This window comes from Ambystoma mexicanum, chromosome 5p (assembly GCF_040938575.1).
Source record: "Ambystoma mexicanum isolate Mex_15411 chromosome 5p, UKY_AmexF1_1, whole genome shotgun sequence".
NCBI lineage: Eukaryota > Metazoa > Chordata > Amphibia > Caudata > Ambystomatidae > Ambystoma > Ambystoma mexicanum.
This window is the reverse complement of record NC_090930.1, coordinates 155722373-155737285: the sequence shown is the minus strand read 5'-3', so window position 1 is coordinate 155737285 and position 14913 is coordinate 155722373. Positions and strand designations below refer to the sequence as shown.

General features: G+C 48.5%; 1 protein-coding gene across 2 annotated transcripts in view; it reads right to left on the bottom strand.

Moving 5' to 3' along the window:
* LOC138480810 (G-protein coupled receptor 12-like) overlaps positions 1–14913 on the bottom strand; it is a 38676-nt gene that overhangs the window by 12098 nt on the left and 11665 nt on the right. Inside the window, exon 1 of one of the 2 annotated variants that reach the window (XM_069612560.1) lies at positions 1649–1891. The exons of the other annotated variant lie outside the window; for it this stretch is intronic. The gene's annotated coding sequence lies outside the window, so the exon portion shown is untranslated. Of the gene's footprint in view, positions 1–1648; positions 1892–14913 lie in introns of those variants that run through there. 2 annotated transcript variants of the gene reach the window in all.

The following is a 14913-nucleotide window of genomic DNA, read 5'->3' as shown; positions in this document are numbered from 1 at the left end:
ACCAAAGGCATAAGTTCAAAGAATGGCAGACATTAGAGCTATGAATGATGCGAGCATGATAAAAGAATGGCATACATGAATGTTAATAATGGCAGGCATGAGAGCCGGAAAAGAAAGACATTGTGGCAGAGTAGGCCAGATATAGTAGCTGCAAAGTACAGGTAAATCATGATAAGCATGGCAATAGGGAATGAGAGGCATCACAGGTCAGAATCATAGCAATCAGGGGCAAGGAATCTCAGGCATAAGGAAAACACGTGCATAATAGGCATAAGAGAAAAACATGCATGGCAGGCATAAGGGAAACTCATTGGTTATCAGAGCAAAACAGAATACATGACCGAGCCATGAATGGCAGACATGACTGCAAGTAATGGCAGTCATGAGAGCGAAGAATGGAGGTCATGAGAGCACAGGGTGAAGTCATTTGAGAAAAGAATTGCAGGCATGACTGCAAAGAATGGCAGGCATATAAGCAATGGATACCAGAGTTGAGAGTAGATCATTAGAGGAAAGGGAGGTTACGTAAGAGGTGAGGTGCATTAGATCAAAGAATATGATGGATAGGATCAACGAATCACCGGTGTAAGAAAATAGAGCCAAGCTTTACAAGGGTCAAGTAAGCAAGTCCAAATATGCAGCTAAACAGGAACAAGGAATGCAAGAATAAACAATACCAGGTACCAAGATTAGATAGAAAGGACCATGCAACATGTTTATGCCATTAAAGCAGATTGTCACACCCAGAAGATGCCTGAAATAAGCACACTGTGGCGAACCAAATGTCTCTCTGGATTGCTAATCTCGTGGGCCATGAGTCTCCCTGCCCCCTAGACTCAGAGTCCATGAGTCCCTTTTCTTTGATACTCAAAGGCCAGGCGTCCAAGTACTCCCTCTACTCATAGTCCAGAATTTGCAGTTCTCCCTCCACTCTTGATCCATGAATCTCCATGCTTACTCCACTCCGGGTCCATGAGTCCCTATGCTCCTGACGCTCATAGCTCAGGAGGTCTAGTGCTCACTCAACTCATAGTCCAGGATTTCCAGTGCTCCCTCCACTCAGAGTCCATGAGTCCATATGCTCCCGATACTCATAGCTCAGGAGGCCTAGTGCTTCCTCAACTCATAGTCCAGGTTTTCAGTGCTCCCTCCACTCAGAGTCCATGAGTCCATATGCTCCTGACACTCAAAGCTCTGGAGGTCTAGTGCTCCCTCAACTAATAGTCCAGGATTTCCAGTGCTCCCTCCACTCAGAGTCCACGAGCCCCTATGCTCCTGACACTCAATGGTCAGGAGGTCTAGTGCTCCCTCGACTCATTGTCCATGATTTCCAGTGCTCCATCCACTCATGATCCATGAGTCCCCATGTTGCTTCAACTCACAGTTTATGAGCCCCATTGAAAGCCCACAAGTCCCCAAGTTGCCTCGACTCAGTCTATGAGCCACTGTGCTCCCTGTAACTCATAGCTCATGTGTTGCTGTGCTTGCCCAGTGGCAGTAGCTCTCACTTCCATGTTGTTGGCACTCCTAGTCCCCTTACCCACCGTCACCTTTCCTGTTCCGAGAATTAGCCTACAATTCCTCACCCAGCCACCTTAGGTTCTTTACATTACCACCTCCCCACCACTCCCTCCCCGACTTTACATACCTCTGATTTCAGCATTGATGTCCTAGCTTCTTCTCATCTGCAGAGTCCTCCTTTCACACCCTGTCCAGGCCCATTTCTTGTTTCATCATTACAGTGTCACTAATCTCATCACCAGGCCAGTGGTCGAAGTGAGCGGGAACGGTCGCGAGCGAAGTGCCACTACTTTTATTGTCTAGTATTAACAGTTCCTCTACTTTTGCAACCATTTTCCCCATTCCAGCACTATTTTTTGTGAAGTTAAAGCACATTTCTCCACTTCACCACCCAATAGCAGTGACAACTAAACTAAAAGCTGTTTCAACTCAATTGGCTGTCAGCCAGCATGACTGCATCCCTTGAAAAATGTGTTGCACGTTGCTCCGTGCACGGGTCAAAGTTCCACTACTTCTTTTGGTACTCTCTGCCGATGCACTAGGCACGCACAACTGGTCACATCATCAACCTCCCTGTCATTCTTCTTCTCACCAAAACCACAGCCAAAGCCTCTGGCTCTACAGATCCATGGTTCTGCTGTCATCTTGCAGAAATTGAATCCCAATTCATGAAATACGGAGCTGCCTCAACAACATGTGAGTGGGGTGAGGGGAATGGTGTGAGGTATTGGACCATCCGCATTGGGAGTGAGCTCATTTAGGATTTTTAGAAATTTTGTAAGACATAGAGTGATGGGAGATCAACCCCAGAAAATGTGTGGGGCACACATTTTCCTATGCTCGCCGAACAACAAACACATAGACAAGTGTACTCCGGGGACAGACAGCCTACATGCGCAGTCCTCCCTGCCACATTTAGCTGGAATGTGACCGTCACAGGCACCTCAAAGCATCTCAGGAAGGGGGAATGCAAAATATTCCACTGCCATGGCCGACCTATTTAAATATCAAAGGCTCCATGCATCGCCCCTGTTCTATTGTCTGGGTTCTGTGTGGTGGCAGCGCACACTGAAGAGAGTTAAATGGAAGCAGGCCTGCAAAGAGAATTTGTCACAGAACTAACACAAGGGACAGGAAACTAACACCTCTTTGATATGCAATGTGTCAACTTGAAGATAGTTGCCACCCCTCTGTATAAAGGGCAGTGAATCTCATGTCTTTGGCAACTGTTTACAGTAGGTAACCCCTGCAGGGAATCTCCTTTCAGAGGGAAGAAGAATTTGATTTGATGGAGACAGAAGGTCTGTTCTCACCACAAACTTCAAGGGAGTCCTGCGTTTTGATCAGGAGTCACACAGAGCTCAATTAACCAGACAGACACTTTGATCCACAACAGACGGCAAGATGGGTGGGATTTAGTAGTACATGCTGTCATCCCTTATCTTTCCTGTTGCAAAGCACTTTGGTTATGACCTCACACATAGCAGAAGATTCTTGGTGGAGACCCAGGATTGGTTCATTAAGGTAGGCTTAGCCTGCACCAATCACTGGGGCTCATTTGGCGTTAAAAGAGTGTTGAGCCCCTCTTTGGCAGATCATCGAGCAACTTTGAAAGGAGTAAGAAGAAGGACTCATTTGGAAGGACTTCCTTCACAGCTGCCACCAGTGAAAGAAGGCCAGGATTTCCAAGAGGGAAGCAAGATCCCTCCCCTAGACATCTCCCAGGCAACCGAGGGCAATACCGACCGCAGAGGTCGCACCCAATAACTCCAGAACCAGTTCCCAGCAAGCACACAGCGTGCCCTGCTAGGTTCTGCCTCAAGCTTCCTAGGTGGGAAGTACCAGAGAGTATCTGAACAAAGGACAAGGCTGTTGCCGGCTAACACACTCCTCAGTTTTGGGCTGTCTGTCTTAAAGGACAACAAGAGCCCTGCCAAGAGGCTAGGAGGGGTGCCACAACAAGCATCAACTACCATCCATCTTTTAAGGACATTTTGAGGCAGTCAGGCCCTCAAACTGCGTCAGCTGCACAACTGACTGTTGTCTCGCTGCAGTCACTAAAGCCATCTGAGAGGCCTCAAACAGTGTTCCAGATCCGCCAACCATTATAGAGACAAATATTCTTGACCCTGAGCGGCCGTATTGGCCAGCATGCAGCTGTCTGTCCAGCCTTGCTTGCCGAAATGTCTGTCGCCTGATCCCCGCAGCTGTCTCCCATTTTGAACTCTGTCGTAGGAGCTGCGAAGTGTCCTGGAACAGACTCGACGCATGTGAGCATCAGGATCTTCTCCAGCACCAGGTATATTGTGGTTCTGTCCCCCTGGTCCTTCTCAAAAGACCCCTAGTGACATTTACAACCCCTTTCTCCCTTGGTGCTGAAACCAAATAACCCTGAACAGTTAAGACGGATTGCTTTATCAACTACCCTCCTGTCAGTACCACAGTGCATCCCTTTCATTCGTGAAACTGTCTGTCCTCTGTGTTCCTTTACAGGGTGGGCTGTATTTTGTAGTGCGCAGAACTGTCTCTTGTAATAATAATAAATTAGATAGTTGTATACAACCTTGACTGGACAGTCCCTTTTATTATTGGGTAATAATTGTATTTTCGCAGTGGTGCAACTAACAAATGATCCACAACCTTGTGGAGATAAGCCTGCCTTTATGTCCACATTACCAGAATTGGACTAGGACGTTTACAATTTACTTCTATTCCAACCTGTTCAAATTCCTTCTGGTGTGGGGCTGATTGATGGTTTAGAAACCGATATTCATTCCTGGACCACAGGTGGCCCCGGAAGTTGATTTGTCACATTGGTGGCAAGCGGTCGGATCGGTTGGAGCCTTGCGCACCGCTTAGTCACTCAACAATAAAAGTACTGCTGCAGGCAACATTTAGTCACTGCTTGATATTAGTAATAGTCATGGATCTTGACATGGAGAGTGTAAAAGGCAGGACCAAGGATGTCCTGCACCTCTTATGTCAAGAGAGGGGACTTCCCCACAGCACTAAGGTTAATAAACCTCAATTACTGACCAGCCTCCAAGGTTGGTTAGAAGCGAGGGCAGTTGGGGAGAAGACCCCAGGGCACGGGCTCGGACAAGACCTTCCAGAGGGGTAAACTGATGAGGATGACTGCATGAGCAGTGTTTCTCACGAGTCATCTGCCGGGCAGCAAGTGTGGTTTCTCAACACTTAAGAGTGTCAGCGAGGACAGTGGCTAGTGTGGCATCCTGCAGGTCCCAGGCCTAAGCACAGTCTCTAAGTGGCCCAGTAATTGTTCCAGCTGTCAATGAGGTATCGGCTAGAAAGCTCCTGCTTGGGGAGAGTAGACTAGCGCTAGAGGAACAGAAACCCCGGGATAAGGTCACCATGGAGCGGGACAGAGCAACCATAGAGCTGCGCAAGCTGCCCCTTGAAGAGAAGAAGGACGCCAGCAGATCCACGTCTAGCGAAAGCAGCAGCAGTGGCTCAAACTAAAGTGCCCGGGATAAGTCCCGATGGCACATCCCCAAAGAACTAGTGCAGGCGTATGAAGTGGGGAAGGATATTTGTGACTGGTTTGAAGCGCTCGAGCTGGCTTTCCAGCTACAGGAGGTGAATGAGGTACTGTGGGGTGCAGCCCTTATTAGTCGCTTACAGACACCAGGGGCTGATGTAATTCTTCAGTTAACTCCTGAGGAAAGGCCTGTTTATGAGAGCATGAAGGCAGCCCTCCTCAGGAAGTTCTGCAAAACGCCAGACCAGTATCTCAAGAGCTTCAGAGAGCTTGGAAAGAAAAGTATGCAGACATTTGAAGTGTTCACACACTTGTCATTGAAATATCTGAGTGGGTGGCTGGCCGGTAACAAAGTTGACACATTTAAAGAGATGTACAATTTGATTGTGTGTGAGCATGTATTGAACAATTGGGAGGTTGACCTACACCAGTATCTTGTGGACAAGACTATCACAGACCCTAGGTAGCATGCAAAAGCTGCTAACAGGTTTGTGGGTACTCGAGTCCGGAAAAAGGATCAGGTGAGCACACCCAAACAGGAAGAGAAATCAGCGGACAAAAAAGTAAACAAGGATGGGAAGGACAAAGGTCTAACCCAATCCTATTCGATGTTAGGTCCCCAAAAGAATGAAGGGAAATCCCAAAACTCTTTTTAAGCTTGCACACCAAAAATAAGAGCACATGCACCCCTAACACTGGGACACTTGCATTTCTCACCACCTAATGGTTGTTTTGTGTGTAAGGAGCTGGGCCATAGGAAAGTGGATTCTGCTTTAAAGGGTTTACACAAGCAAGCCATAGTGAATGTTGGACTCATGGAAGTGGCCATCATTAGTGTGGGCCTCTTAGAGGAGGACTTCCCACTAGGCCAGGTACCGGGTCTCCACAAGAGACCCCAGTTCCTAATAGAACTCAACTCTATCGAGAATATGTGTATATCAACAGACACAAAACTCCTGCGGTCCGAGACACGGTGGCTAGAGTCGCTACTGTCACCCGGCAGTGGGTACAGCCAGGCCAGTATATTGATGGGCCTGATTTGTGCATCAGTGGGTTATATGGAAAGAGCAAGTGCCCCTTGGTGACATTAGAGTTCAGCTGGCAAGGTGAAATGACCCTGCACTGTGTAGCGGTGAAAGACTCCATCCCTGTCACATGTCTGTTGGATAATGACCTTCCTGATCCTGAAATAGTCATGGCGGCAACCCAATCGAGGGCCAAATAGAGCACCAGGCTGAACACTCTGAGAGCCTTAGAGCCTGGAGTTGCTCCAGAGGCCTTGTTGAAAGGACCGGCATGGCCGGTAGCCCCTAGTCCAGTTCCACAGACTACTGAGTTGCTTACTCCTGTAGGAGCTGAGCTAGTAGCCACTGACAACCCTACTTTGGTAGCAGGGGAATCATTGACTTAACAGTTGACTGGCACAGCGCAGGAACCTGAGGTGGAGGACGAGGTGGGCGCAGATCTGAAAGGCCTGCCCAAGCTGAATGAGTTTGAATCAGATGGAGGCCCAGGTCAGACTGACTTCTTCACAGCCCAGAAAAAGTGTCACACTCTGGTGGGGCTGCAGACGCAGGCGGAGGAACAGGCTAAGGGTGAGGCACCCAACCTGTTTAAAGTGTACTGGGAGGTTGGACTCCTGTACAGTGAGCCAAAAGACTCTGAGGGAGAGGGCACCGGACGGTTAGTGATTCCACAATGTCACACAAAGTTCCTTTTGGATTTGGCTCACCAAATTCCTTTAGCTGGTTACTTGGGAGTGACTAAGACGCCAGACCGGTTGTCTGCGCATGTTTACTGGCTGCAATTTGGCGTGAAGGCTAAGGAATTTGTCCGGTCCTGCCTGACTTGTCAAGCTTCTGGCAAGTCAGGTGGGGCCGCCCGTGGCTGGGCGGCCTTTGAGAGAATAGGCATGGATATTGTGGGTCCTTTGGATCCTCAAACCAGCTCAGAGACAGATATATCTTGGTGGGGGAAGACCATGCCACAAGATACCACGAGGCTGTCCCTCTGAGGAGTATCAAAGCCCATGTGGTTGCGAAGGATCTGATTGGGATATTCCCCCTTGTTGGATTCCGCAAGGATGTCATTTCTGAAAGGGGATCAAACTTAATTTCAGCATATATGAAGGCCATGTGGGAAGAGTGTGGAGTCACATATATGTTATCTACATCCTTCCATTCACAAACCAATGGGCTTGTTGAGCGGTACAACAGGAGCCTGAAAGGCATGGTAGGTGGCTTGGAAGAGCATCTGAGGAGAAAATTGGATATTCTCCTGCCATGCCTTCTGTCCTCCTACAGCGAGTTACCACAAAACGGAGTAGGGTTTAGCCCCTTTGAGCTTCTGTTTGGACACCCTGTATGAGGTTCACTAAGTCTAGTGAAAGAGGGATGGGAAAGCAAACCCTCATCCCCTACACGAGATGTGGTGGACTATGTACTCTGCCTTCTGTCTAGAATGGCAAAGTACATGGAACAGTCAACAAAGAACCTAAAGGCCAGTCAGGAGCTGATGAAGCAATGGCATGACCAGAAGGCCACAGTGACAATCTATCTGTAACGCTCACCTGATTCCCGCAGAGGCGCCGGTCTTGACTGGGTGAATGCTGTATCTTCAAAGGTGATGTGTAACACACGGTTGGCTCTTTGGGCTGGACCTCTGTGCACTGTATGTCTGACTCGAAGAGTAAGATGTCTGCAGATAGAAAATATGGGATTAATGAACTGGGGTTATTGGGTGCCTCTCTCCTCTTCCCTTTCTCTTCTCCTGTAGAACCCCAAAGGTTAACGCCTTCACCTTAGGTAAGTGAACGGCGAGCTCTCCATCTGCCTCGGGGCAGGGTGCCGTAACCAGTTTCTTCACTGGATAAGGGTGCAGGCTTCTTGACCTCAGAGGACTGCTGTCCGTCGTTAACTGCACGAACGGTAAGTTCTGGGCACTTCAAATGTCTTAAAAGTCTTTTGTAATGATATCCCTTGTTTTGCAGGGTTCCGGCGATGGCGGATGGCGGGCTGATGAGAGTTGAGGATCGAACCCGCGTGAGGAATAGAAGCGCCTGGAAGCACGTAAGTAAGCGCTTGTAGCCTGCTTCACGATGCGCACTAACTGTCCCTTTTATCTTGCAGGTACAAGTTCGGAGCTTTAGAGAAGCTGAAGGGTGCTGGAATACCCACTGGATTCGGCGTGGGAAGGAGTAATGGCACGTGAGTAATAAAGTTGCCCAATGTCTTTAAACGCACCTTCTTTTGTCTTTCAGATGCGGGATGCAGCGCCGAAGGCCTCCGGAGCGTGCGAAGAGCTGGTAAGCTTTTGTATTTCAGATGCCGGAATGCAGTGCGAAGACCTCCGGAGTATGCGAAGAGTAGGTAAGCCTTTGTCTTTCAGATGCCGGAATGCAGCGCGAGGCGTTGGTGACAGCCGATGGACCAGGTAAGAGATGCGCTGCCACTGAAGACCGTAGTGCTAACCTGTTCTTTCTTTGTCTTTACAGGTGCTGCTGAAGACTGGATTCCAGGATGGTAAGCCTTTGTTCCCTTAAACCCAGGATCAGAAGCAGAAGACACGATGAGCGTTCTGCTGCAGAGAATGCAGAATAACGCAAAGCAAGATTCAGCCATCGGGTGTGGTTTAAATAGCCTCCTGTAGTGCTTAGAGGTCTCCTTCCACAGCCACGCCTAGGTAAGAAAAGAGTTCCTGCTTTCCAGAAGAGTTCCAGTGTTCTGAACCTAGGGAGTGGCTCCTGCCCCACCCAACAGGAAAAGTAGTCCTAAACAGAAGAGGATCAGGGGTTCAACTGTCAGGTAAGTAAGCAGCATGGTCTGCTGCAGGTAAGTCCACCCAAGCATTATGAGCCCGGCGCTTCCAGCGCTGGGACTGGACATCTTTATGAGCCTGGTGCCACTGGCGCCAGGACAGGGTCCAAAAGGTCCCAATTGGGACTGGCTGGCACTCGGAACCGGGGTTATGGGTCTGCTTCCAAGGGAGTCGGGCAAGTCCTGATCTTTTGGAAGCAGAGATCATGACAGCACCCCCCCTCAAGGCCCCTCCCAAACCGGGCTTCTCCGGGGGTTTGGGCTTGTTAGGAAATGTTCGATGAAATCTATTGATTAGACGAGGCGCGTGGACATATTCTGCAGGTTCCCAGGATCTTTCTTGGGGACCGTAGCCTTTCCAGTCAATCAGGTAAAATAGTTTAGATTTGGAGATCTTGGAATCCAGGATGCTTTTGACTTCAAACTCGAGTTCTCCATCAACTAGAATAGGTTTTGGAGATGTAGTTAGTCGGGTTTGAGGTTGCACGGGTTTTAATAGAGAGACGTGGAAGACCGGATGTATCTTCATGTGAGGGGGCAAGTCCAACTTGACCGCTACTGGATTTACTATGGTAGTGATGGAATAGGGACCAAGGTATCTTGGGTTGAATGTGCGTGGTCCTTTTAGAGGTAGATATTTGGTGGATAACCAGACTTGATCTCCTACTTGATACTGGGGGCTTCCTTCCGATGTTGGTCTGCTCCTTTCTTGTATTGTTCTTTAGCCCTTTGAAGGTGAGAAACGGCTTCCTTAAAGGCTTGGGTGATTGTAGAATGCAGGTGGTCTACTGCTGGTGTTCCAAGATCTTGGAGTGGATTCAACTCCGAGGTTCGAGGGTGTCTACCGTATAACAGAAAAAACGGGGTCTTCCCAGTTCCCGAGTGGACAGAGTTATTGTAGGCATATTCGGCTATCCAAAGGATATCTTTCCAAGTTTTTTCAGTTTGTTGTAGCATGCAGCGCAAATATTGTTCCAGAGTTTGATTGGTCCTCTCGGTTTGTCCGTCGGTTTGAGGGTGGTGGCTGGTCGAAAGTCTCACATCAATTTGAGCCGACCGACAGCAACTTCGCCAAAAATGAGAAATAAATTGACTACCTCGATCCGAAATTAGAACTGAAGGAAAACCGTGCAGTCGGACGATGTTTTCGAGAAATTCTCGGGCCAGAGTTGCTGCTGTTGGTAAGCCTTTGAGTGGAATGAAATGCGCCATCTTGGAGAATAGGTCCACGATTACTAGGATCGTATTGTATCCGGATCATGGAGGTAGATCGGTGATGAAGTCCATAGAAAGCGTATGCCAAGGGCGAGGCGGGATGTCAATAGGACGTAAGAGGCCGGCTGGTTTTTCCTTTTGACTCTTGTTTTGGGCGCATACTCCACAGGACATTATAAAGTCTCTGATATCTTTTTTCCAAGACGGCCACCAGAAGTAGCGCTTGATCTTTTCCGAGGTCTTGGTCATACCGGGATGTCCTTCTATTAAAGAATCGTGATAACAAGAGATTACCTTTTTCTGTAAATCTGTGCTGGGCAGGTATAACCGTTCTTGGAAATATAATAGGTTGTCCTTCACCGTAAAGTCCTTTACCTGCAGATGCCAATTCTGTATGTCTGCTGGAGTTACCAGTAGCCTGGCTTTATCCTTAACTTCCTCTATGGATTGTGTGGCGATTACACCTAGAATTCTTTGTTCGGGAATGATAGGTACAGGTTTAGGATTGATCAAATGTTCTTCCACTCCCATCCGAGAAAGGGCATCAGCTTTACCGTTTTTTGTACCAGGTCGATAGGTAATTATGAAGTCAAACTCGGAAAAGAATAGTGCCCAACGGAGTTGCCTAGAGGAGTGAGCTTTTGCGGTTTTCAAATATTGCAGGTTTCGGTGATCTGTAATCACAGTAACGGTGTGTCGGGCCCCCAGAAGATAATGCCGCCAAGCCTTAAAGGCGGACTTGATAGCTAGAAGTTCCTTATCAGTAATAGTGTAATTGATTTCAGGAGGCGAGAATTTGCGGGACCAAAAGGCCACGGGATGCAACTGATTGGTTACTGGGTCCTTTTGTGATAGAACTGCCCCCATGGCAAGGCTCGAAGCATCAGTTTCAACGATGTAGGGGAGTTCTGGGCGAGGATGTTTTAAGATCGGTGCAGAGATAAATCTAGTCTTCAAATCCTGGAAAGCTGGTCCGCCTCGGTAGACCATTCAAAATGTTTATTTTTCTTTAATAAGGCGGTGATGGGCTGGACTATTCGAGAGAATTCGGGGATAAACCTGCGGTAAAAGTTAGCGAAGCCTAACATGCTTTGAACACCTTTTACGGAGGATGGCGATGGCCATTTGAGAATTGCATCGACCTTCTTTGAATCCATACGCACTCCGCTAGGTGATAATATGAATCCCAAGAATTCAACTTCAGTCACGTTGAAAACACATTTTTCCAACTTAGCGAAAAGTTTGTGTTGCCGCAATCTCTCGAGGACCATTTTCACGTGTTTCCGATGTTCAGTTTCCGATGAAGAATAAACGAGGATGTTGTCAATGTAAACAACAACACCACATCTATGAGCTCTCTGAGGACATCGTTCATAAAATATTGAAAGGCGGCCGGGGCATTGCAAAGTCTGAAGGGCATGACCTGATATTCAAATAGCCCATACTTGGTGTAGAAGGCCGTCTTCCATTCATCGCCCTCTTTTACTCGTACCAAGTGGTAGGCTCCTCTAAGATCCAGCTTTGTATATATGCATGCTTTTCTGACTTGGTCCAGGAGTTCAGGGATCAAAGGTAACGGATATCTATTTTTAACGGTGATCTGGTTCGGGGCGCGATAATCTATACAAGTTCTAAGGTCCCCTTCTTTTTTTGGAACGAAGAACAAAGCTGAGGAAGCAGGGGACTTGGAAGGGCGAATAAACCCATTCGCTAGGTATTGATCCAGGTATTGTCGGAGGTGAAGATTCTCAGGCTCGGTGAGGGCATAAATTCTACTACAAGGAGGAGTAGATCCAGGTATCAGGTCTATCTGGCAGTCATAAGACCTATGAGGAGGTAGAGAGTTAGCCTGATCCTTCCGGAAAACATCTTGGAATTCTTGGTATTCAGGAGGTAACTGGGGAGCCTCCGAGGAAATTGCTGCCAGTGCAACACCAGGTCGAGGGTGACAAGTAGAGACACATTCTGGAAACTGAACCGTTCTTGCTCGCCAATCGATCTGAGGATTGTGGTTCTCTAACCAAGGAATTCCTAGAATAATCTGGAACTTAGGGGCCTTGATCACATCGAACACGATCTTCTCATGGTGTCCATCTTGACTTACTAGCGTCACTTCTTGGGTGGTATGCGTTACTGGTCCGGAGGCTATCTCCGTACCATTCACCTTAGTAATGACGTCCTTTACAGCCTTTGGACAAAGAGTCACATTCATCCTCAAAACCATTTCATGATCCACATAATTGCCGATGGCACCGCTGTCGACGTAAGCTTCAATCGCATGTAATCGATCCGGATGTTCAGGGCTAATGAGGACCATAGGTATCACGAAATGCAAGGTCACGGAACTGGTTTTAACGCTCGGCAAGAGGACCTCTATTCTTGTCGGGCGAGGTTGTTTCCCTGCTCAGAGTTTGTGACCCTGGTAACTGCAGCTCCTACTGCCTTCTTGGCTGGTTTCACCGGACAGTCTCGAAGAAAGTGCCCCGAGTTTCCGCAATAGAGGCATAATTGCAGCTGTTTTCTCCTTTCCCGCTCCTTTTGTGTTAGTGGTCCTTTGAGGCTCCCTATTTGCATGGGTTCCCTGGCGTCTACTCCTTTGGTAGGAGTTGGTGGTTTGGAAAATACTCGAGCATCAAACTTGGAACGATCGGCCTTCCTGTTCTGCAGTCTGTGGTCAATTTGAACGACTAAGTCAATATAGTCCGAACAGTCTTGCGGGGGATTCACTACTTGGGCTAACACATCTTTGAGCTCTCCACGTAGACCTCTATAAAACAGCGTAATCCTTTTGTCCTCAGGCCATCGAGTTTCCACTATCAGTCTGTTGAAAGACGCAATATAAGCCAAAAGGTCTTGATTACCCTGTCGCAATGAAAGGAGCTCATTGTCCAAGGCCTGCCCCTGTGAATGTCTTGCAAACAGTTTTTCCATACTGAGCTGAAAAGCTTGAAAATCATGGAGAACCGGATCATCTTGATTAACTAGAGGGATCGACCAGTCTGCCGCATTGCCACTAAGGTACGAAAGCACGAAAGCTACCTTAGCTTGATCAGTTGGAAAGGCTGCTGGCCGGCATAAGAAGTGCAACCGGCACTGATTAATAAATACTGCAAACCTCTTTGGGTCACCAGAAAATCGTTCGGGCGGAGCCAGAGGTACATTCCCAGGTAGGTTGATCTGCACTGGGTTCGTAGAGGATGTTGAAGGAAGATTTGCCCCTGATGTGGGTAACAGAGTTTGTCCGGCTTGTGACTGTAGCAATTGTCTAGCGAGATCGTCTGTTCGCTCCTTGGAAATAATCAGTTCCCTTCTTAGAGCATTTGTTTCCTGACGGGCTGCATGCACTTCTGCTCTTAGTTCCCCAAGTAACTGGGCTAGCTGGTCGGTATCCGAGGTTTCCATAGCGCCTGGGTAGGAGTTTTGCGGTAGGCTTTGCGTTCTGTAACGCTCACCTGATTCCCGCAGAGGCGCCGGTCTTGACTGGGTGAATGCCGTATCTTCAAAGGTGATGTGTAACACACGGTTGGCTCTTTGGGCTGGACCTCTGTGCACTGTATGTCTGACTCGAAGAGTAAGATGTCTGCAGATAGAAAATATGGGATTAATGAACTGGGGTTATTGGGTGCCTCTCTCCTCTTCCCTTTCTCTTCTCCTGTAGAACCCCAAAGGTTAACGCCTTCACCTTAGGTAAGTGAATGGCGAGCTCTCCATCTGCCTCGGGGCAGGGTGCCGTAACCAGTTTCTTCACTGGATAAGGGTGCAGGCCTCTTGACCTCAGAGGACTGCTGTCCGTCGTTAACTGCACGAACGGTAAGTTCTGGGCACTTCAAATGTCTTAAAAGTCTTTTGTAATGATATCCCTTGTTTTGCAGGGTTCCGGCGATGGCGGATGGCGGGCTGATGAGAGTTGAGGATCGAACCCGCGTGAGGAATAGAAGCACCTGGAAGCACGTAAGTAAGCGCTTGTAGCCTGCTTCACGATGCGCACTAACTGTCCCTTTTATCGTGCAGGTACATGTTCGGAGCTTCAGAGAAGCTGAAGGGTGCTGGAATACCCACTGGATTTGGCGTGGGAAGGAGTAATGGCACGTGAGTAATAAAGTTGCCCAATGTCTTTAAACGCACCTTCTTTTGTCTTTCAGATGCGGGATGCAGCGCCGAAGGCCTCCGGAGCGTGCGAAGAGCTGGTAAGCTTTTGTATTTCAGATGCCGGAATGCAGTGCGAAGACCTCCGGAGTATGCGAAGAGTAGGTAAGCCTTTGTCTTTCAGATGCCGGAATGCAGCGCGAGGCGTTGGTGACAGCCGATGGACCAGGTAAGAGATGCGCTGCCACTGAAGACCGTAGTGCTAACCTGTTCTTTCTTTGTCTTTACAGGTGCTGCTGAAGACTGGATTCCAGGATGGTAAGCCTTTGTTCCCTTAGGCCCAGGATCAGAAGCAGACGACACGATGAGCGTTCTGCTGCAGAGAATGCAGAATAACGCAAAGCAAGATTCATCCATCGGGTGTGGTTTAAATAGCCTCCTGTAGTGCTTAGATGTCTCCTTCCACAGCCACGCCTAGGTAAGAAAAGAGTTCCTGCTTTCCAGAAGAGTTCCAGTGTTCTGAACCTAGGGAGTGGCTCCTGCCCCACCCAACAGGAAAAGTAGTCCCAAACAGAAGAGGATCAGGGGTTCAACTGGCAGGTAAGTAAGCAGCATGGTCTGCTGCAGGTAAGTCCACCCAAGCATTATGAGCCCGGCGCTTCCAGTGCTGGGACTGGGCATCTTTATGAGCCTGGTGCCACTGGCGCCAGGACAGGGTCCAAAAGGTCCCAATTGGGACTGGCTGGCACTCGGAACCGGGGTTATGGGTCTGCTTCC